The 24,738-nt window shown below is 38.9% G+C and overlaps 1 long non-coding RNA gene across 2 annotated transcripts in view; it reads left to right on the forward strand.

Moving 5' to 3' along the window:
- The window catches only part of LOC139717022 (uncharacterized), a 237,886-nt gene that overhangs the window by 203,739 nt on the left and 9,409 nt on the right, over positions 1 to 24,738 (forward strand). Inside the window, exon 3 of one of the 2 annotated variants that reach the window (XR_011709941.1) lies at positions 4,444 to 4,748. The exons of the other annotated variant lie outside the window; for it this stretch is intronic. This is a non-coding gene — a long non-coding RNA (uncharacterized lncRNA). Of the gene's footprint in view, positions 1 to 4,443; positions 4,749 to 24,738 lie in introns of those variants that run through there. 2 annotated transcript variants of the gene reach the window in all.

Raw genomic sequence — 24,738 nt, forward strand, 5'->3', positions numbered from 1 at the left:
GAGAGTAGAAAGACGTGTGTTCTGTACAGGAAAGATAATTGAAAGAATGATTAAAAAAGTTTATCAGCGTTTTTCTTTGTAGGAAAGATATCTTGGCAGAGATAATCAAGAACGTCCATAGAAGGAGACATATGACTGTGTGCCATATTGTGGAGTAATGAATTTTAATGAGAATAGCATATTGTGAAATGGCATATGAAGTGATTTTGGAATCAGAACTGCACATTTGCCTGCATTAGTGAGATGCTTCATAGCTTAAGCTGGGAGTTAAGAGATTTTGTATGCCACTATCCTTATTTTTCCTCTCACAAAATGATGAAAATAAAAAGTCTGGGGGAAAAAGGAAAAAGAAATGGAAAACTGGGTGAACTCCATGGACAAAATGATAACATACATACCCTGGGGAATTGCATTAGCATAAGTCAGTGAAATCGGCTTCTGCAAATCCGTCATAAATACAGGAAAATTGATCATGTCATGAATGATGGAAAAGGCTATCTTCATTCATGCAAAATAAGGAAAAGGAGTGTTTGAAATGTAGGGAGACTTCACTGTTTACCTGCTCCATTAAACTGAATGTTTAGATTTTTTTTTAGTCTCATTATTATTATTATTTCCTGTCTGTGGGATTCAAGAGAGTAGACAAATGCACCTGGATATCCTGTTTATTATTTGATTTGTAGTTGTAGTTTTGTAATGTGTTTATGTTTATGTTTGTTTGTTTGTTTGTTTGTTTGTTTGTTTGTTTGTTTGTTTGTTTGTTTGTTGGTACAATTTTTCATCCAAGACAGCTGTGGAATATTCATCAAGCCAGATATAAAGCACGGTTTGTAGGAATGCCTTTTAACCCATTGAGGACAAGTCCCGAGTATACACGAGCAAGCATCTATGGGAGATGCGTGTTTTAGCAAAATCAAACCGTCCTCAATGGGTTAAATACAGGAGACCAATGTAGTGTCTGGTAGAGTACAAGCAGTCTCAAGAATGCAAGTGATAGCAGTAACAATGTAGTATTTGATAGCAGTATGAATCAATAATTCTATAATTCATAGAAATGGAACTTTGAACTCTTTGTTTTATTAATGCTATGATATAAAACTTTCTTCTTGTTTCCATCATTCTTTGCATCCTAATATTTGAGACATAATACCTCACAGCAAAAAATCTGATAGTCCTTTGCATACATACTTAATTATGCCCTTTTGTCACTACATTTCAAACTAGTAGCAGTAAAGACAAGAAGGGGTGCAGAAATTGTGATTACATTCAGATATTTAACATGAATATAATTCATCATCTTTTTTTTTCCAATTTAGTATTTGAAACTGACTGATTTAAAACTGAATGATTAGGATGTAATATCATACTGTTTCCTTCATTTATCCTGTAGCTTTTTAAAGCTGCACAGAAGACAGCCATCAAAACTGCCAAAGATGATATTTGGACTTAACCTTGAATTTCTCCGATATTGTTGGTGTAACTCAACAGGATGATTGAGACCTCTTCTTCCATTATATTGGTGCCATTTCTCAATTTCTTTCAATTTGCCTACCCTCGAAATCAAGTCATCAAACTCTCGGTGGAGGGTAGGGAGTAGGTTTATATATATCTGAAAAAGCCTGGCAGTCATATGTGACCTCTGGTTTGGTTTTCCAAAAGGTCATGGGAGGATGGGATGGGGGACAGTGTGACATCAAAACAAAGAGGCACATTCGGAGAATCGCAGCATCTTGCTTGTCCCTTTCTACCCCCCTCTCGCGGATTTCTCAAGTTTCTGAATCTTGAGTTTGCCGATAATCAGATTTTGCCTTTGCCCGTGTTTGTAGCGTCGGCAGGCCTTTGTGCGATGATGTTCAATCTATTTATAATGCAAGAGACTCTAGTATTTTCTTGCAGATTTTCTCCCCCCAATTCTCCACTGGAATACAATTTTCCCGGGCTCTCTCCTCCACAGCGATGATAACACTGAGGTACTGAGATTAATAGCGGCACGGGGCTTGTTTCACCAACATATAAATCTTGCTGAATTTCGATACAGTTATTAGTGCATGGCAAGTGCTTTTCCATTATGTAGATTGTGAGACCAAGTTGGTATAATACAGTGTGATTGGGGATTATATTTGCTTTAACAGTATCCATTATTTTCGTTCCACTTGTTGCCATACAATTTCAGATCATAAACGTGCTGTTATTTGGAATAATCATCCCAAGTAATCTTACTGGTATTTCTATTTTATGTCTATTTACATGCACGCTTTCAACACACAACAGGTCTTCATCAACAAGTTCCCTTGATAATGAATAAATGTCAATAATATTACTCTTCCTGCCTCCAATTTTACAAGTTAACTCTGTATTTTTATTTCATTTTGCATTGCCTTTCAAGCAAAATATAATTTTCTTGATATTTACATAAAATTCATCGTTCATGAAGAGAGAAACAAAATAAAGCGTAAAGATAGAGTAATGTAAACAATTTCCTTCACATGACATAGGAAAAAAATATTTAACTATCACTTCATTTTATAAATATGGCACACATACAGATGATGATTTATATGTTACTGAGTGGACATACATTGAAAACATTGAAAAAGGGGGCTGGTACAGTGAATCCTGTTTCACTTTGTTAAAAGATTCTATATCATTTTGTAATATAGCCCAGGTCTTGTAATCTCTTGTGATGTGCAGTACAATTCAGCAAACAACATTTTTCAGTGGTCAGAAGTATTTTTCTAATTTGTTGTAGTCATACGTCAGTCAAGACAATATACATATAAGTGCACAAAAAACCTACAGTCTGACTTATACTTTCACATGACTCTTGCCTAAATTCACTTGGACTATGAGTAGTTGCCAGTTATTGTTCTGAAGGACGCATGCATCTCTCTTGCTTATGCATGTGATGCAGGGAATTCTGGGATAGGTCCACTGGACCGAAGTCATACCGATGATTCCCCAACTTACATCATGCAATGCATCAAAACATTCCTGCTCACTTTTCTACCAGAAAGTATGTGTGCACAAGTTCAGATATTTCAGGTGTTGCATCAATGTAAGGCACTGTCAAAACTCAGATGATGTGTTTCAAAGTTTTGGAATGTGAGGCATTGAGGTTCAAATCAGATTCCAAACTTGGATGGTCTTAGGAATCAATTTCATTTCACTGCTGTTGTGTAGTGGTGTTCTAGGGAATCCTTGTGTCTCATGATTTGACTGCTGAGTGGATATTTCTCTTCTTTTTCATTGCTACCATCCCCTATCTTGCAGTTAGTATTGTTGTAAACTTTCATGTCACACTAAATTGCTTATTATCTCACCTGTCTTGTCCTTTTCACTCTCCCCTTCTACTCAATCTTAATGCTGTTGTTCATAGTCACCTATCCACCCCGATGCACAGTCGTAGTCTCCCTCACGCGACGCTCACATCAAGTGTCTCGAGTATTTACCCTACCAATATACACCACAATGAATGATACCAGGTTGACTGATGTATGAAATATTGAGGCCCACAAAGCGTTTCTATATCCAGCGTGACACAGTTGTGACTGGCTTATGTTGGTACATCAATACCATATCCGGTATTCACCTTCTTTTTCCTAAAATTTCTTGTCACTTTGTATTGCAAATGCTGTCAATTTGCCAGTTGCTGCATCTTTATGGAATAATTGTGAGGACCTTATGAAGGAATATGCTGAATGATGAGGACACTTGATATCTACCTGCAGAATATCATTTCCATCCATTTCTCGATATAATGCATTTATTAACATCCGCAAACATGAATTTTCAGGGTTCTTGTAGCTCTTATGGAGCATTGAACCATTAGATATGAGTTGATGGATTGTATCTGGAATAGTCTTTTTTTCTGTCTTCTTTTTTTTTCCTGCCATTTAAAGTATGGATTGTATGAATGCATTAAAGATATCAAAGTTGTATAAACCTACTGCCAAAGAAAGTGTGCTAAATGATCAAAGATAAAATTGTATTTCATTTAGTATTATGTGGATCCATACATTAGAGGAAAAAATATGAGCAGTTTTTGATCTGTATTCTTTTTTCTTAGTTCTTCCTCCTTTCTTTTTTGTATGAAAAAAAAATACAACAGAGAAAACAAGTTGCCACCATCATGCCCTACATTTTTTTTCCCTTTTTTCTTTTATCTTTTTTTTTTCGGCTGCAAATTACGACTGATATAAATGCTTTTATGGATGTTTGTTAACACTTTATTTTTAGACATATGTACAGTGCCAGTGTCAAAAGAGGCGCTATGATTTAAGTCTCATTCATTGTAGTTATTGCTCATAATGTCTCTTTTTCAGTCTTGGTAATGAGAGCCTGATCGACGTCCACTAATAAAAGTTTCTCTTCTCTTTGATTTCTTCCTCTTTCCATGTCACCGCCCTGCTTTGGAAAACATTCATCATGCTGTGTCCAATTCAGGTGAGAAATATACAGGTGCATATATATACAAATATATTTTAATTAACATATTATGCGTTATTTTTATTTATTTATTTTTGGCATGGAAGCTCATGTAGCTTGCATTCCTCCTTTGTACTCCTCTTTTCTCTTTTTTTTTTTTTAATATTTGATATACTGTCTACACTAATTTATTAGTATTGGATATTATCTCTGAAAGCCTGCTGTGGAAATAATGATGATGATGAGGAGGATATTGATATTGATGATTTTAACATCACATGTCAACATGTATCAAAATATCCCACAAATATCAAATTAAATTTTATCCAACCTGTAGTGTTAATAACAATACTTCTATTAAAAAAAAAAAGGCTTCATGCAAAGAGACAAATGAAGCCATTGAATTTTTGGAATTGAGAACAAAAAAGGGTTATGAAACTTGAGAGTAACAGTCACAAATGATACCATTTAATTCATTCCTTTAGAAGTTTGGAACCAAAAGGTGTTATGAAATTTGAGAGTAAAAGTTGCAAAGTAATTGATAAAAAAAAACCCAACACATTTATACACTAATCAAGCACATTGTTTTCATGATTATTTCAAAATATCAAATGCTGCTGCTGTTTTTTTTTCCAATAGTTATATGTATAATTTGTATGCACTCATGCCACCAGCGTTGTTGACATCGAATTTTGAAAATAGAGAAACACAAAATTAGCCCTGTTGATACCAAATCCACATTTTTTTTTTGGGGGGGGGGAGGGGGGAGGGCTTACTGGGACGCTGACCAGGGCGTCTTTTGCATGGTTTGTGATATAGTTATTGTGTTTGTGTATATTCATTCAAATTTCAACCTGCCCTCCCTTGCCACTGGAGCTTTTTGCAACATTGATCATGTCCATTATTGACAGGAAAATTTAGACTTGGAAATCTGCTCTGCTTGTACAGGGAATTTTGAGATCAGAATTAGGTCACAGGCCTTCGCCAGTAATAAGTATGAGCATACATCATGAGAAATTCCCTTTCCTTTGTCTGTGTATTCTATATGTCCTATTGCACCTGTCATTGACTTGTGTTTTGGGATTAAACCTGATTTAAAATGTTTCTTCTTGTTTTGCACTGTTGTTTTTGTGTTTTTGCTATTCATTGATAATGAAGAATAAGGTCTTTATAGAATCATGCCATTTCTTGTTTTCTTTTTCTGTGTGAACCAATCACACTATTATAAGTCAAGAGGACAAGATGGACATAGGGTCAATGTCAAGTCCTGACAGTCATTCCCAAAATTCACATTTCCATGAAAAATTTGAAGATATAGAGCATGATGTATTTTATGAAGCATTATATTTTGTGATTGCAGTGTCAGTTTGTCAAAGGGACTTGGAAAAAAATGCAAGTTTAAATCGTAACAATATGGACCAATGGACTTTGGATGACTTGAAAATTATGAGTTGTCATGTCTGTTTATGGAATATTTGGTCGGAAATTTCCTTTTGGTAAATATTTCACATTATACCGCATTGACAGCTTTGTACCAAGCATGAAGCTTGTTTCGGCTGTCCATAAACTTTGTGACCTTGACTTGATTTTGTAATATAACCCTAACTGTTATCACTGAATGTGTTTTCTGAGAGTTGATACAGAATTGTAATACAATGTCAGATGATAATTTTTAGTGCAAAGTACAGAGACATCATTAGCAGCAATCTTATCTCAAAATGTTTGGACATTGGAAGATATAAGCACATATATGACATTTATGTAGATGCCATTAAACAGTGTACTAGTCTCTTGCCATCAAAGCACACATAATAGGCAAGGGTGTATTTGCAGGGCAAATTATTTCCAAAGTATCCTGTGTTCCCCTGGCTAAAGGTTAATGACGGAGTATAATGGATGGTGAAAGTGTACGAGGAGTAAAAAAGCAAAACAAAAACAACCTCTTATTGCTTAGAAGACCATAGCATGTATGCCTTCCATAGAAGTGCAGTCAACACTGAGCATGGTAAATACACCGGCTACAGGGTCTAGCGGGTGCACACCTGGTAGAGAGCCTCCCAGCACGAGCTAAATTCCCCCGTCTCAGGTGCTGACGCGGAACGTCATCGCCATGGAGATGGTGGCACATCCTCTGTCGGTCTCGTTAGTGATGTCAGGCCAGCTTCACAATGGGCATGACGTTGACGGCTGATCCTCCGCCGTCTCCCGATATCCCGGTAGTGTTGGTAGTGTCAGGTTGTGTGCTGCGTGATGGAATTGTTTATCCAGCGTTATTAGATCACAGAACTAGCTCCTCTGCACAGCCATTTTTTTCTCATTCTTTTTTTGTGCCATGGCATCAAAACCAGAAGTGTTTCAGTGGGACATTTACATTTGATCTCCTATCCCGACAGAATGTGGTGAAATACCTGCAGTGACCCTGTAGATGGTGTCAGATTTGATTGCATTCAACTTTAGTCACACTACGAGCTGGTACCACACACAAAAAACAGTGAAAAGCCTGCAGAGAAAGGCTCTCATATTGCAGCTTCTTTTCTCCAGTTTGAGGAATAAAGTTTTCCAGCACTGGCATGAGGCTCCATGTGCTTTATACTGTGTCTTGATTGAATGCATATATATACAGTTGAACCTCTCGTATCCGGACAAGTCGGGACCGGGGCTCATCCGGATAAGGGATTTGGCCGGATACGGGAGACTTAATGCTTTATACATGTACATATACATACACATGTAGTGATGTAGCTCATTGTAGTACCACATGTAGTAATGTGTATACTGCAACCTTTTCATTGTTACTTTTGGGGATGTAAATGTCTGAAGGTAAGCAATTTGGAAGGAAATTTGATGTAATGTATGTTAATATTAAAAAAAAAAAATCACGGCGAGATTGCGTCCGTATAATAGAGAGATCCGGATAAAGGGAGGCCGGATAAGAGAGGTTCAACTGTATATTACTGAACATTCTGTTGGATATCTTTAAGGTTTCATGTAATACTAGTATCACATCCAGCCTGTAAATGTAATCTTGTACAAATAGCATGTAAGTGATCAGTAGCTTGATTCCTACATTTCTTTCCGAGTACAGAATTCAAGTTGGTTGGCATTGAATGGCAGCTAGAGTGCATGAGTCTATACTGACCTACCAACAGAAACAAAACAAAGTAAAAAAAATAACAAATAATGTGTAGAGTTGATCTGAACAGAATTGCAGTCTAACAGTTTTTCTCAATATTGTCACCATATTGAGTATTGTTTAGATAGGGTATAACTTTAAGTAGAAATAAGAAATCTGTGTATTCGAGCAGGAGAGAGTGTCCCTATTGTAATTCCTGAAATACATTGTACATGTTGGACAGTTGATATGTGTTCACTGTTTCAACGCTGTCAAGAATACTTCAGCTAACACCACTCTTCCAGGGTTTATTTCTCTTTTGTCTTTTATCTTGATGTTTGCAAAATAGAAGTATGGCGCTATGCCAAAGGTGTGGATAGAAAGTGCAAGTCCTGCCCGAAACAATTCCAAATGAATGCTCATTGTTCTATCTGGAGGCAAAATATTGAACTCTGTGGATATGTATATAGGTCCCTATCAGGACCTGCTGATCAATTTGAGTTCTGTGGAAACACAGGTAAGAAGTGATAACATGTCAAAGTAGTTTTTCTTCTATATCACAATGATGGTCTGAATAACAACAAACATCATGCTTCCTCAGGTGAATAATAATGGAAAAAAAAAACAGTTTCTTGTTTGAATGGGATGTTCCATAGAATAATTGCTAAGTATTACATCTGTGGGAATTTACACAGATAATTTACACTGTCAGTGAAATCAAATTAAATCTATGGGAATATACACAGCATGCATCTGTAGCTATTCATCAGGAGCGCATTGTCAGTTACAGGCATGATTCTGATGGAATGGGTTTCCTGTCTGCGCTATGTATAGATTGAAGAAGTGTTGATGTGATAAATACATATTTTAGCCTTTGCGCTGCAAAGATCGGTATTCAAATGGCAGAGTCAGATCATAAAGCGTCACAGGTAATCTGATGAGTGGCAGTGTGGAAAAAAACTGGCCATAATTCATGAGCAGCTTCCTGAGTGTTACGTCAGCTTTGACAATGTGTCACTCTCGGTGGAAAACCGGCCGCCAACTTCAGGCTGCCTGCTAACTGCTGCACACAGTGCAAGCTGTAGAAGTGTGCCGATGATGTCACTGTCGTCTAATCCCACGACGATATCACATTCTAATGATAATGCTTTGTTGATGAAACTCGTTACCCTAGCGTTGAATGTCAAAATATTTGATGTGCACCTGTTTGTAAAGTAGTCGGTAAAGCAAGTATGGGCCTCAACTGTCATCTCTCTAGCCACTGTTTTCTAATACATGGGCAGCCATACATATGTGAAAAATATGCACATACAGCAGAATGTTGTCAGCTGCACAGCAGTTGGATCCATTTCTGTGTTGTTGTGGTAAAGATAGAGCTAAGCTTTTGTGTATGGCCATGAAAGCATTGGATATATCACATCCATTTTATCACTTGTGTCGGCACATTTCTTATTCCTTGATCATATCCATATAAACCAGGTTTTTAGGGCATTTTATCATAATACATACATTATATACCGCATTATATTTCTCTTTTATTTAGGTCATTTATTTCAAGACCGATCTCATTTCAAATAAGATTTACAAACCTTTTCTCTTCTGATTTGTGTTAAGTATCCTTGTGGAAGTGCAATTAAACTACTAACCTTTGTTTGATACACACAACTAAGAAATGATTCATATTTCACGTGTGAAAATTTGCTAGAGTTTATGTCCAATTTTAGTATCTTTTCTGGGCCCCCTTCCATGAAATCATATCATTTTTATATCATAGCTTTATGTAGAAACTACATGTTTAATGTTGATATCTGTTGCACATTTTTTTTTTTTTTTTTGTGAGGGGGACCTATAGTCAGGGTTGATATTACTACCAGCAAGACAAGGCGTTCCGGGGGTTGGGGGTTGGGGGTTGGGGGTGGGGTGGAGTGGGGAGACTTGATTGTTCAGTAATACAAACCGATTGACCAGCGATAGACCACAGCTATGAAGTGGAGATACATGAATTGGAAAGGTTCGAAGGCAGCTGAGTGTATATGTTTGCAATTTAATATCTCTCTGGCGTGCTCCCCTATTTCTCATCCCCACTCAATAAAGGAGATATTTGCACATGAAATGAACCAGGCTGGGACTATGCACACATTCCAATTATGGGGGTGGGACAAGACGGTTCCTGTTTTCACATTCATGGCTAGTTATTGTCAAAAAGGGAGAGGGTGGGATGGGAGGGGGGAGAAAGAAAGAAAGAAAGAAAGAACAGAATTGAAATTAAAAGTTGGCCTTGGGTTCCCCGTTTGTGTTCATTTTGTCTCTCTCACTCTCTATCTATCTGTGATATAATTATCTCTCTGTCACAGATGGAGTATTATGTGTCAGTCGATATGCACATAATCAGCTGCATGTAGTCCCACATATAGCCAAAGTATCAAAGGAGTTAACATCTACCCCTGATGTTCATGATCCTCTTACATCCTTGTGATGTCTCCAAGGCTGCGTTTATCATCTTTCCCCTGTTTGAAACGGCTTTCAAAAGCCGTTTCCAAAGCCTTTTAGAAACGGCTTCCAAAATAGTTGCGTTTGTCAACTCATCGCGAACACGATAACTGGCCTTGTCACTGTGCAGCTGCATTGCGTAATTTGACACGAGGAGAAGGGGTCATATAGTGTAACCGCAGTACAAAGCTGTTTCAAAACAGCTTTGTGTTTATCTCACTTCAAAAGGCTTCTAGAAACAGGTTTCTGGAAACCTGTTTAGTAAACCTGTTTCGGAAAGCACAAATTTGCGGCTTTCGAAAAGGCTTTCAAAACAAGCTTTGCGTTTATCATCTCGTAAAAATTCCCTGAAAGCCGTTTGGAAAACCTGTTTCTGCCGAGAAAAAGAGTTGATAAACGCACCCTAGGACTGCGATGGCTGTTGCTATCCATCTCTTTAACAATTAACTCCCTTTCATTTGTAAATGAAAAGGGTATCATGACATCACATCTGTTATCACACACAAACTGAGCATCATTCTGTCCTATATTTTGCATGCCTGTGGCAGGGAATGAAGCTAAATTCCTTTGTAATCATTGGTCATAGAATGCAAATCATTTTCTCCAAGATTCCATAACCAAATAAAGACAACATGTGAGTTCTTTTCAAACGTTATGTTTTCTTTTGTTTTTTAATCAGTATGACTCACTTTGCTATCGCCAATGAAAAGTGATGAGTTAGATCAACTCAACCATTACTGTAAAAAGTGGATATTTTTGCTTGAGTAATTTTTCGCGCTCAGCCAGGTAAGATGAATTTTGCATGGTTTTAATTCCAGAGAATCAGGGCATTCATCACTGGAACATATGGCGTGCAAAAATATTTGCATGCTTGTATTTTCGCGCTTCTTTCTGGTAGTGCAAAATGTGCAAATATTTCCTTTTTTACTGTATGTGAGTCTTGTACCAAGTCTCTGATTCTAAACATAAAGGCCAATGAGATTTGGGGAATTATTCTTTGCCCATGGAGGTGTAATGCACAAATTTCATTCTGGCTGCTTTTGGAACATCCCTGATTTTGACTTGTGAAAGAATGTTGCAGCCTTGGTTTCCTGTAAACTGTCCGGATTTTTAAACACCATTTGTACAAACAGCTTTCATAAATAACATACAGCGGGAATTACACTTTGAAGGATGAACCACATATTTTACATTGTAGCAAAATAGGAATGACTGATTTCAGCAATTTCATTTGTAATCTTGGATGAAAACATGTAGAGCAATTTTATCCATGGAGAGTTTTCTGCTCCTTCCACTGATACAAAACTGAGATGAATAAAAATTTGAAAAAGGGCAAATGCCTTGGCAATGTATCATTATCATTGTTGGGACTGCATAGTTCATGTAGTCTCCATTTTTGCGAAACGTTTATTTTTCGTATCCTGTATGGCAATGTAACTTATATTAAACAGAATAGACCTACATAAGTTTAGTCTCCCAAGCTTACATATTAATGTTACACAACTGTAGCTTCATTAGCAGCATGAAATGTCTTATCTAGATTGTTTAGTGTTATTTCATCGAATTATGTCTCTTTTCATATAATCTAAGTGCATTGGTCATCAGCATTTTTTTTTTTAATGTATTTATCCCTTCATTTGAGAGCTGATAGTACATGGTGATACCAGTGATGTTTTTATGTCTGTTATTAATTGAATGTATACACATGATGTTCAGAAATCTAACTAAGATCAGTAGTGGAAAGTATTTGCACTAAATCTAGTCAGTGAACTCCCCGCGAGCCCTAAGATGCTTACTTCCCAGGGGAGGTTTGTCGCAGCCATGGAACCGTTCCCCTGTGCAACCGGGCCCCCCTGCTGAAGAAACGGTTTATTCACCAATGTACTTACAGTGCCATAATTCAATCAATTAGGATGCTCTGCCAATTTAAAAAGGAAATAGAGAAAAAGGGAAGCAGAGAAATAGAAAATGTAGGAAAGAAGCTAAGAGAGAGAGAGAGAGAGAGAGAGAGCAAGATGGATAGAAAACACAGAATAGTAGCAATATTGTGAAAGTTATTTCATTTGTGACATCATTTTGTAGGTCCGGTGGGATTCTTCCCCAGCGGAAATGTTCACAGACAAGTGTGACTACTGTAGCAGCCACAGGAATAAGAGGTTTGTGGCATAATGCTAAGCGCATTTAATCAACTTATGCGAAGTAGGCATGGATGGTGGGGGGGGGGGGATGAGATGTGCAAGCTAAGAAAAACAAATTAAGAGAATAACACTGTTTTGCATTGAAAAAGGAGTGTGAACAGTAATTTAAGAGAACAACACATTAACATTTAGGGGAAGAGAAATAGATTATTAGCTAACCAAGTTTTTGCGAATACGGCAAAGAGAGGCCAGTAAATGTGTGCCTTGCCTGCCGTAAGGCTTACCTCCTAATGTGTCGTGGGTGGAAGAGAGTTATACGGCTAACATTGGAGAGGCATTGAAAACTGCCCGGGTGTTTGGTGTAAGCACCATGTAGGCTGACAAGTAATGTACTGTCTTAGGAATCTTAGCACATGACTGAAATTCTGTCAATTCATCAAGCACACAGTTTATTGAGCGTGGCTGTACGAAGCTTAAGACAGAAAGGATCGCAGTCTCTCATACGAAAGCAGTGCATTTGCTTATTTAGGAACATACAAGTAATGGAACTCTGAAACAATGAAAGATTTAGATTTCTTCCCCCAGAAGTGACTAGAATGCTGTTGACCCATCTGTATTTGTTAAGGTAGAGGTGGTCTATCTCTGTGTTCTGGTTGAGGTATGCTTCTTTTGCTTTGAATGAAACTCAGCTGGGAGTCATCTTGACTGCTGCTGTAGTAAAATATATTCTGGTTTATCCCACATACCATATTTAGTCAAACCTGTCTATAGAGGCCACCCAAGGGAGATGACACAAGTGGCCACTGTAGACAGGTGGCCACTATAGATAAATTGGTGGCCATTTTGAATTTCAATACTTGCATTGTATAATAATGTAAAATACTGCATGTTATTCTAAAAAAAAACCAGCAAATAAGTTTGCAGGAGCAGCTGTAATATGGGATTTTCTTTTTTTTTTTTGGTATAATATACTTCATAATTTAGATTTTCTTTTAGCCTACTTTTGTTCTTTTGATAGGACTCGGTAGAATTCATGTATGAACGTAAAAGCTAACATATTCATGGCTGATTTAGCAGTCCAGTTAAATTTTTGTGGCGGAAATATGCAGTTAGATATTCACAACGGGATAATAAATGAGTGGCCGCCGGCCACATTAGGCAGGTGACCACTATACAAAAGGTCTATAATACAGCAATTTCGTGCAGGGGATTTTTTTCAGCGGCCGCTATAAGCACATGGCCTCTATAGACAGGTGGCCGCTAAGATAGGTTTGACTGTCCAAGTGTTTTATTGTGTGCATGACCCTACCACAAAATGAGATAGCATGGAATGGGGAAGCCCCTTTTTTGCAACCCATATATCACTGTCAGCAATTGTGCTCAATTCAAGGGATCTCAAGGTAAATGTTACATTTACATTATGGCCACGTTCAAGCACTCAAAAGCAAACCGAACCGTAGCGCACCATATCATGCTAGATTGGGAGCATTTGAGCACTCTGTGGAGAAAGCATACCTCATGAGTTATTTCTGGACTCGAGTCAGAGGGGTCACACGTTTTGGAGCAACAGGGTCGTGTACTCCGTACGCTTACTCTGCGTACGGGTGTCCAGAACAGAGAGAATCATCTCTGTACATTATGATGTGGTGCGTGTTACGCGCATTCTTCTCATGTCAACCTCTGCTACAGTACAGTATACTTTGGGAGTGTTAGAGCGCTCCTCTAGCACAGGTACAGTATGGTATGATACACTTTAACCCATTGAGGACGGACTGATTTTGCTACAACACACATTTCCCATAGACACCTGCGCGAGTGTACTCAGGACTTGTCTTCAACAGGTTAAGAGAGCATTCAAATGCAACCTGGTGACTGAAGTAATCACATTTTAAGGCCTCCATTGCTAGCTGTTCTGTTATTCTTTTGAGGTTCTCTTGGCAAGCTAGGGTTTGTGGTAGCTGTTTTGTAGTGTTCATTCATGTCAGTTCCGATATGTGACAGATTACAGGCCAGGCACGCAGCAGTCACATTGGTCCCCACAGCCCTTCACAGATGCTGTGATAGAGTATGAGAAATCTTAGGAAGACCAAACAAAACTTATATACAGAGGGGACAAAAATTGACAAAATCCCACATTCCCCCCGGTTTTGGGCAAATGGGGCCGCAGTGGCCAGTGGTAGCTTAGTGTAAGATCTTCCCAATTTGCACAAGGTGGCTCACGACCCCTTCCCCACTTGCATACAGGAGCAAAGTGGACCTCACAGAGAACCAGGGATATCAAGGAAGCATTTCACTATGTTACTACTTTGCGTTGTTTCTTTAAAACATGAGTTTTACAAAGCATTGCAATATACTGCCTCAGAATAATTATGGGATTCCTCTGCAAAACAGTCATGTGCTGGTCACATGCATTAAAGAGAGAAGCAGGACAGTATAATATGTAAATTAAAATCAGACGTGAAGAGAGTTAACGTTTCCATTACAGCAGGAACCAGAGTGTCATTACTGTCCAGTTCAACGACCCTACTCAGTTTACTCCTCGTCTGGTACTGGCTACTCAGCTCCTTCCTGGCTTTGACAGAAGAACTGACCTCAGCTACACTAGGCTTTCCAAACTCACTGTCTGTGTTTGGAGCTGTCTCCTTCATCTGGGAGGAGGAGGAGGAGGAGAGGAGAGCAGTTTGGTTTTAGCTCCAAAGTTTACTTCTTTGGCACTTTTTGCAGGAGACTAGAAAATTGTTTCTGAATATCTTAATGTGTGCATGATTGTTTTGTCTTTGGAAGTGAGATATCATAGATGTATCATATGTGTACAAATAGCATAAACTGGCTTAGAATGGCAGACACACTCATCTGGTAGACAGCACATCTTGCTCAAGAAATTTACCTGTCATAACCCCTGCCCCCCCCCCCCCCCACACACACACACACATGCACCCCCCCCCCAAAAAAAAAAAAAAAAAAAACCAAACAAACAAACAAACAATCAAACAAAACAAACATGAAAGCAGTTGCACTCCTGATATATGAATTGTTGGTGTTAAGGTTTCCTTTTGCACCACAATATCCCATGGGTGTCTCTCAGTTTACACTCTTGATTTTGGAGAAGTGGGCTCTGTTACCCAGCATTTCCTTGAGCCTGGTGAGCCCTGATTGCTCCAACAGAGCTACGCTGGCTGGCCCTGCTGTAGAGCAAGCCCAACACCACCATTACAACACCAATGCATCGGCTGTGAAACCCAAGGGGGGAGTTCGTGGATGTCCCTCAGTGATTGGCAGAACATGAATATTCATGATACAAACCATCATTGCCCATAGCAACAGTGAGTGGTGTTCTGTTAAATGGGCGCACGTTACCGACACACACTGGACAGCTTTTCATTTTAATATGTATGTGGATGGTGCCAAACTGTAGGCAAAAGTTTTTGCACCAATTTGTGAATGATCATCAACTTCAACATGATAGTCTGAGGTTCAGACAGTGAGTGGACAGTCACTCTGCATAACCCTGGGTAGAGAGAAAATGCTTTCATAAATAGGATGAATGTAAAGTGTTGTGTCTTGTTTTTGGTGGTCTTAGACTATCCTCAGCCCCATTAAAAAAATAGCCTGGGGTTATCTTGTAAGGGAATCTGAATGATACATTAAGCCGTTAAAGACTAGTCCCGAGTATAATTGGGCAGGTGTGTATGCAAAATGTGTATTAAGCAAAATCAGCCCATCCTCAATGTGTTTAGATATTACTTCTTATCCTAGGAAGTTTTGTTCAAATAACCAAAGGGGTGCTTGAGGGAAGGGGTTACAGGAGATAACTTGTGTGATATACATTTCATAACTGTAATTTCATACTACCGAGGTGGTGTTTACTTGACCAAATATTTACTATGAATCTGAAATACTTCACAGAGTGATTTTTTTTTTGTCTGTTAAATATTAAAGTTGTTAAATAATGATATTTAAGTTTAGAGGTAAGTATTAAATATGTACAATTGCTTTCATACAGAAAATCCTTGACAAGTGAAATTGCTAGTACTTACTTTAGCAATATCAGGGGCGGATCCAGGAATTCTGTAAAGGGGGGGGGGGGTGCAACTAATATTTCTGGTGCCACTTCCGGGTTTCATTTCATTTTTTTCTTTTTATTTCTTTTGTTTTTAACGAAAAATAAACGGGGGCTTGCGCCGGTTGCGCCCCTGTCTGGATCCGCCACTGAATATTAAGAGAGGAAAGGAAAGGGAAAAGAAATTGGTGCAACAATTTCCCCTTCTACAGGAAAATCTTCATCAGTTTATCAACCAAACCCACAAAAGCAATGTTTTAACTTAAAGTATTGGTCATCTTGTTGAGTAGGTGGCATAGCTTTACACTGAATTAAAGATGACAACGACGGAAACTCACTTACTCTATCCCTGTCAACTTGCATCAATGTTACGAATAATTGTTTAATTATGCAGATGCAGATGTTTGCTAGGCTGAAAAAAAAAGAGAAAATGATATTAATAATGCAGGTTCCACTCTGTTGGCAATCGGAGCATGTCCCATCCTATAGGACTTATCATATTTTTCCCCTGCTCAAACCAGGGCACTGTCATGCCGCAATTTGTTATCCAAACTCGGCTGCTGGAGCCATCACATGATTAGGGACATTATCCAATCGACCGTGATTCTACTTACAGACACGTAGGCTGAGAAATTCTGATTAGCGAATGGTTCCAGCAGGCAGTGACACGGAGGGGCGCGGAGAGAGAAAACGACAGGGACAGAAATCACTCTCGCATTGTCGTGATGCCCTCGTTATTACGTGCATTCTAGTGGAGAAACTAGTGGGAGGATGACACTTAACTTTAGAAAGTTTTTTTCTTTCTTTCTCTCTCTGTCTCTCAATGCTTTGTGAGCCAATCCCAGGTCTTGTAACTGCATTGTTAGAAAGAACAGAAGAAAGCAAAGAAACAAACTTTCTTTTTCCATTTCCATTGTTTCTTATAAAACTGAGTTGCAAAAGGTAAACACGAAGCAATCCACGATAATTATGAACAACCAAAAAGTCAAGTGCATGTACGACTAATAGTAAAGAAATAATAAGATGTGCAACTAATCATACCTTACATATAGCCACACACATGTACACCCTTCACCACGCACACAAACACACACCCACACACACACACACACACACACACACACACACACACACACACACACACACACACACACACACACACACAACACGCGCATCCACATGAACCACCTATCTTCCAAGGTTATTACAATAAATACACCAAGCTTTGGGCTGGGGAAAGTTAAGCAGAGACCAAATTGCTAACACTAAGGTCCATTTCATAAGATGAACATTCAAAACCAGAAATTTTCATGTGCATTTTAATTTCATGAGAAATTAAGCAGCACCCCTGCCATTTACGTTTGTACAGTTATATGCAGTCAGGAGAATTGCAATTCGTTTACTGTAAAAGTGCATAGTTTTGCTTGAGTAATTTTTTGCACTCAGCTGGGTAAGATGAGTTTCCCTTGTTTTTAATTATGCGGAATTAAAGCACCAACTACAGAAACATATGACATGCAAAAATGTTGATGTGTTTTTCTTTTTCGCGCTTGTTTCTGGTTACATTTTTTCAGTAGTTTGCTTTACAGGATATAGCCCGGGCTTCATCACAGATTTATGCATTTGTAAATGCAAGTAATCCATTCTAAGCTTGACAACTGAGCATTTTGAAATGGAAGAAGAGACTGACAGATGAATATTGCATGTTCTTAATCCATCAATCGCCGTTGAAGGTAACAAATCAAATCAGCGCCAAAGGGGTGAATGACTTGTGGCAGCATTCAAGGCATTTTTGTTGTTGATTGCCGTTCTAAGTGTCACACATGGATTTGAATTGTGGATAAAATGCGACAATTTCACTTTCCTCGGTCAATTTTTGGTGCCTCCAATGTGGTGCTGTTTTGAATTCGGTGCTATTTTTGTTTTCATTTGAAGTGTGTGTGGTGTTCTAGCTTTCAGAATGTTCAATAGAATTTATTAGTGAAATAAGAGTGTCGATTGCCCAGTGGGCATATTTTATTGTTGAGGCCTTACCTAAAGATTTGGCTGCTGCTATGGGTAGGGTTGCAGCATTGGGAATCATGTGCATTGGCTGCTGGACATGTCAGGCAATGGGCCCCTCTACACAGGGCATCTACAGTCGTAATTCTCTTGGCAAGGGAATTTTTCATCTCTTTCATGTGATGGTCTATAAGCCAGTTATTGGACATGCTATTAAGTAAGTGAAAAAAAAAATGGCTCATTGTCACTCAAAGGAAAGAGAGAAAAAAAGTGTTTATCTGCATTGATTGTTCATAGATGTGATGCATTTCATCTCTCCTCACATGATGATGAGGGGTTTTACACTAAAAAAAAAGAACTTGTATGTGATCATGTTTTTGAAATGCATTTCTAAATGTGCCCAGTGTAATAGATTTGTCTCATCACTGGCAGCTATAACTGCAAACAGCATTCTGTGCAACAGCTGTGTTACACAGTCCTTTGCCTGCCAGGAAAACATTATACCCACAATATACATGCCCATGTATATGATATGTATCCAACAACAGAAGTGAAAAATAAAGTCACGCTGAGCTCAGCCACCTCAGTAATGTTTAGAAGGTTGAAGTGTTTTCAGATTGCAAACATGTATACCCAAAAAAGTGAGCTCAACCTGATAGGAAGACTCGTTGAACATGATTTATCTAAGCAGAATTTGAGAAACATGATTCAAGGTAGCTTTTAGCCTTCAGGAAATATCGCTTGACTAGCATGAAACTTGTTTCTAATTGTGTATACAAAGGAGTTCTCTATAGGGCTTTTTACACTTGTGTTTCTTAACCCCGGACTTTCTCTGACCCAGGACTATCGTTAGTCCCGTACCAATTTTTTCAGCTTTTTACACTCGCCAATTAGTCCCGTACTATCTCTTGTCCGGGGCTAAGGAGAAAACTGACCTTTTTACACTCGTATTTCTTAGCCCCGGACTTTCCAAACCACATGAATATTCATAATTACGCTGTGTACTGTACACGTACACGCACGCACCGGCAGCACTTGATTACCTCGTTTCTGATTGGTCAGTGAGGGTCGGACTTCGTCTCCGTCGCTTAGCCCAGGATTATTTTTTCGTTCTGTTTACACTCACTTGCTTGGCACCGCAATTGCGGTGCTAACCCCTGCTATTTTGCAGGGCCAGATAGTACCGTACTATCGGTGGGGCTAGCCCACTTTGGCAAAAACGAGTGTAAACAGAAAGTGGGCTAAGGATAGTCCCGTACCAACGGTGGGGCTAAGGCCCCCCCTTAGCCCCACCGTTGGTCCGGGGCTAAGCAAAATTTTACAAGTGTAAAAAGCCCTTATAGGTGATTGACTACTGAAACTGCACCAGTCTTATACTTGGACTCAATGGATAGTTCCAGTACATTTATTTTTATATTTCACTTCACATTGAGGTAATACACATATTAAACAAAGAAACAAAAAATATACAGTAGACATAATATACAGTGGATTGTGACTAGAAATGTGTCTTCATACAAGGTCTATTCAAAAGACTGATTTTAACAAGATGTGATATATGAAGGAACCGCAGACGCAGAGCTTGTAACTTTTGGTTCCAGGAAAGAAATAGCAGTGTGAGTATTAGCTATGGAGATGAGACACAAAATAAGCACTAAGGACATATCTAGAAGCTAAGATAGCAAGGTTCAAAGGGCAGACGAAGTAAAAGAAAAAGGAGGAGAACTTGGTAAAAGAGAAAAGCTTACACAAGTATACAAAGCATATCCAATATCATTTTCATAACAAATCAAGTATAATCTGAAAGGACTCAATGTAATGGCAGCTCAATTTTTTTTTCCACTGCATATGTCTATTTCTGTGAGTGTATTTGTGGGATGGGGAGGGGGTTTGAGTAGAAATATGGTCACAAATATTTCTGCTCTTTGTGTGACATGTGTTGGTGTAGCATGGATTCTCATCCTAACCTTGCCCTTCCCCCACATTAAATGTCCTCAATAACAGCTGGGGAAGTATGCCTGGTTCATCTCTCTATGAATATTTCATCCCATCCCTATGAATTTGTGAGACTTAAGGTGAGAGCGCATCGCAAATGCATTCAACCCCCGGGCAATTTGAGAGCTGATAAGGCTATCAATTAAAAATGTGGACCATCTCATGGCAGTCTTCACAATGACCGATAAAATTTTAGATATCGCCCACAAGCCATTTTCTCTGGCTGCCCATAGCAGTGTGTTGTCATGACAAGAAGTTGGTAACTCTTAGGCTTGTAGACATAGGCTCTTGAAAGATGTAGTGTAAAACCAGAAATATTTGCGGTCTGAAACCTTTGCGTATCGGAGCTGACTTTTTTGAAGCAAGGAACTATTGCCATTTGCAGACTGAAAAATGACCGTGTACTATTGTGCTTGTAATACAGGAATTTGTTGAACGCACACTGTTGGTTATAAAACACCAAACTGAATGTGCAATACTAACACATGTAGTTAAAAAGAACAACAAGAACAAACAAACAGAAACCGATTGCGCACTTCTAGTATACATGTGCACTGGTAATGACTTTCCAAGTGCTCAGCCTGACCTGAGCTGTACTATGTTATGCACACGTCCATGGATATGAATCAGGATCAATTCTATAACTTGGCAGGGATAAACTGTTCATTCCTTTTGAGCTTACTTTAAACATGTACTTGAAATACTGTAAAACGGGGAATGTTCGCGTGCATTTTAATTTCGCGAATTTAGCGAGCGCCAAGATTTGCGAGATTAAACTGCACGCGAAAGTTCTTGTCTACACAACATTCATTGAAGGCCAGTGGCAGTTCGCGAAAATTTCATGCCACAAAAAGGCTGTCGGCTCCACTTCGCGAAAAATTCATGCCGCGAATATATCATGCTTTACAGTAATATACTATACACTTCTATCCAGCCTAAGCCATGCCTCTGTAACAGTGTGGACCCAAACTTTAACATGCATTTTACCTCTGCGTTTCTTAGCTCCTAACAAAATTTTGCTAAAGTTTCATGCACTCAAGAACGTCTGGCTTGACAGTCACCCTGGCAGACTTGGTCGGGACTGACTGCTGTAGATGTAGGTAGGAGTGCCATGGGAGGCTACCCCTGGTGCACAAGGCTGGAGCCTGACATCTCCCTAGCTGCCCAGTCCTTCATCCTGGACTCTCAAGGTGGAATTAAAAATTGACCACACCATCCCGGGCATCTTTAAAAAGCTTTTAAATATGGTGTCATATTATGCACTGAGTGCTTTGCTGTGAATAAGTTAAAGCTTTGAGTAAGAGTGCAATGCTTCACTCCCTCTCATCATATATGTATCTTTATTTTTTCAGGATCTCTTATGTTTCATGTTAGTTTTCTTACCTCTTTTTTTTCTAGTAGCCATGCTTCCTTCCCAGAGTTAATTGCCCTGTGATGTTGGGTTGTGTGACCATGCAGTTTTCTTAAACCACACACCAGTTAAGTAGTGCAGGGTTTTTGCTGGCAGATACAGTAATATGTATACACAGCTTTCCCTCGGACCCAGACGCGGGATGTTCGGCCCCCCTCGGAGGGCTGAGCTTCTTAATATGATGTGGAGCCGACTCTGTGGCAAGAGATTCCCCAACGACGACATTTGGGAGCAAAATCCATGAAGGGGAAAAAGGGGGGAATGAAATAAACTTATATGAAGCTGAAAAGCAGTATGTACAGGATGGTGAGATAATAGATTTTTGTCCTCCATGTCCACACATGTACATATACACGTTGTAGAGTCTGAGGCTGAACTGCACAATTCCTTGGATTCATCTTTATGGGCTACATACGTAGTAACAGCTTCTTTGGATTTGTTTTGAAAGATTTAAAAAAATGCAAGCCTTTGAGCAAATGTTAACTTTTGTTTTATTTTCTAACTCAGAAATAGTCTGAGTATTGCACATTTTAGAAAATAATAGACAACCTTAGGGGCATTTCAGTCAGTACAACCAGATTACACTCTGAATGGTTAGACCTGGGATTACTGTAAAGGTGGATATTTTCGCGTGACTAATTTTTCGCACTCGGTGGGGTAAGAATAGTTTCGCGTGTTCTTAATTCCGCGGTATCAAAACATCAACTACTGGAACATGTGGCTAGCAAAAATATTCTTGTGCTTTTATTTTCACACTAGTTTCTGGTTGCGCGAAATGCGCGAACATTTCAACACCGCGAAAATTTCAACACCGCAAAAATTTCCACTTTTACAGTACGTTAAAGTTCTGCTAGAAGAACATTCAAATTATGGAGATTCAAATTAGGAGAAATCTGACTTCAAAGTTGGAGACTTTAAGGTGTATGATGGGCAAGTTACAAAGTAATTAATTAGCTCCGTTCAAAAGTCTCATTATGATCAAAGACTAACAATAGAAGGCAAGTCTAGTATGTGTCTCCATGGAAACAGGCTACTGTTCCTTTGAATGAGTAGGCCTTCGCGCAGTTGTGAATAACTTTTAGACAAATATTTGTTGAAAGGGTTTCAGAAGCTCATGCTCTATTATCAATTTTTTTGCCTTTTTTGTTTTGTATTTTATTAACTTTTATTTTTTTCTGTGCTATTGTAAATACTTGTCATTCATCTGTGAAAATTCTGTATCTTTAATAAAACAAAAACAAATACTAATGAAACTGCAAATTTTCAAAAAACTCTACTTCCCAAGAGGGTTTTTCTATTCCATTTTTTTTTTTCATTCACATACTGGTTGTTGCCTAGCAACTTTAGATGAAATATTGGAATGCACAGAAGAAAAAGATATATGGTTTTTCTGGTGGCAAAGCATAATATCCCTCGTGTCATGTTTTCCTGTGATCTCTGATCAGTAATATGGTACCACAGCCAAGAGTGTTGACGTCCAGAAAATGACCTCCATTTGGCTTTGTGGTCATGAGCAGGCATATTCTCGGTGACCATGTGCATAATAGTGTAGACCTCAACAACATAGGAGAAGGTGCTGGTGAAGAGGGGTTGCCATGGGAACGGTGATGGAATCCAGTGGGGTTTGTTGGATGAGCAGTGCATGTGGTTGGAGTTGGGTCTGTGGCGGGAAGCATGGGTTGTAAACAATCTGGTTTGTTCAAGCTCATGGAGGATGAGTATCTTCATGATGAGCTACTGGTGTCGTGTCCTCTCAAGCAATGCCATGAAACCACTACGAATACAAGGATGTATACGGTGCCATTGATGTTTGTGGAACACCCATGAGATCAGCAAGATACTCTTGATTTTCGGTATATCGTTCCGAGTCACTTCATGCTGTGAATGAACATTGAACCAGATGCAGTATGTTTCACGCTACCCTTTAGTCCCTGTGATGTCAGTACTTGTCATGTCCTTTTCATTATGAAGAAGACTTGACATTGCAAATTAAGTCTTGGAGAGAAAGGACTGTGATGCCTGGTTTCACTTAACCACTTACACATTGCTTGTTTCTTTTCGAGGAACATGGTGTCAAAGTTCATCATAATCAAGCCATACTATTAAAATAAGGAACTTGTATGAATTGTAGTGAATATAATACTACACATCAGTGGGTCATATCTCGGATACTTTGTTGCCCAGTAGGTTTTTTTTTTTGTGTGTGTGTGTGTGTGTATGTGTGTGATTTTTGTATGTTTGTTTGTTTTTTGCCATCTCTAAAATGTCTTAATTCAGTGATCTTTCTCTTTTTTTCTCTTTCTTTTTTTTTGGGGGGGAGGGGGGGGTGGGGGGTGGGGGGTGGAAGGAATGCTGAAATACTTCAATTCAGCTTTGGTAAATTCCTTCGTTGGGATGAGATCTATTCTTGTTTCATCATCAATGGCCAACCCCACCATTGATTCTATCCTATGCTTTCTAGCCAGTATGCCATTGAAGAGAGAGAGTGGGGAAGAGGAAAAAAAAATAATGCAATGGGCTCCCTATTTCCTCTAGCTCATTAGGCATGCAGTCCAATTTCTTGGTCCCCAAAATTGTTATGATGGCTGTGGAATTGATTGCCACAGTATCTGATGGCTCCAGTGAGTGATGCAGAATGGAGGGGATGGAGGGGAGGGGGGGGGGCATGGAGGGGGCAGGGTTATATGTCTCTAGAACTTTTCCACACTGGAGATGAGAAGAATGTGAACTTTGAATGAAAGTACAGAGGCCCAGTGTTTGTGTTTAGATGGTCATAGACACAGGGAGAGCTAGAGGTGACGGTGACACGTGTTTGTAAGACATTCGTATGGGAGGCTGATGCAATGTGGCATAGCTAGATTTGAATTACAACCACAGTCGTATAGATATACACGTGTAGATATAGATATAGATATAGATATAGATATGGATATAACTGTAGTTATGGATAAAATATGAATAGAAATAGAAATGTATAGATAGAGGTGTATGCATGTATGTGTAAAAACTTGAACAAAGTGAGTGTAAACTTGTGATACACTCCTTCTTTGCAAATGCTCTGTGCATGCATGGAGCACAGACCACCTTTATCAAGTGAGGCAAAAAG

This window comes from Diadema antillarum, unplaced genomic scaffold (assembly GCF_040938485.1).
Source record: "Diadema antillarum isolate AM-2024a unplaced genomic scaffold, OU_Dant_1.0 scf00000071, whole genome shotgun sequence".
Classification (NCBI taxonomy): domain Eukaryota; kingdom Metazoa; phylum Echinodermata; class Echinoidea; order Diadematoida; family Diadematidae; genus Diadema; species Diadema antillarum.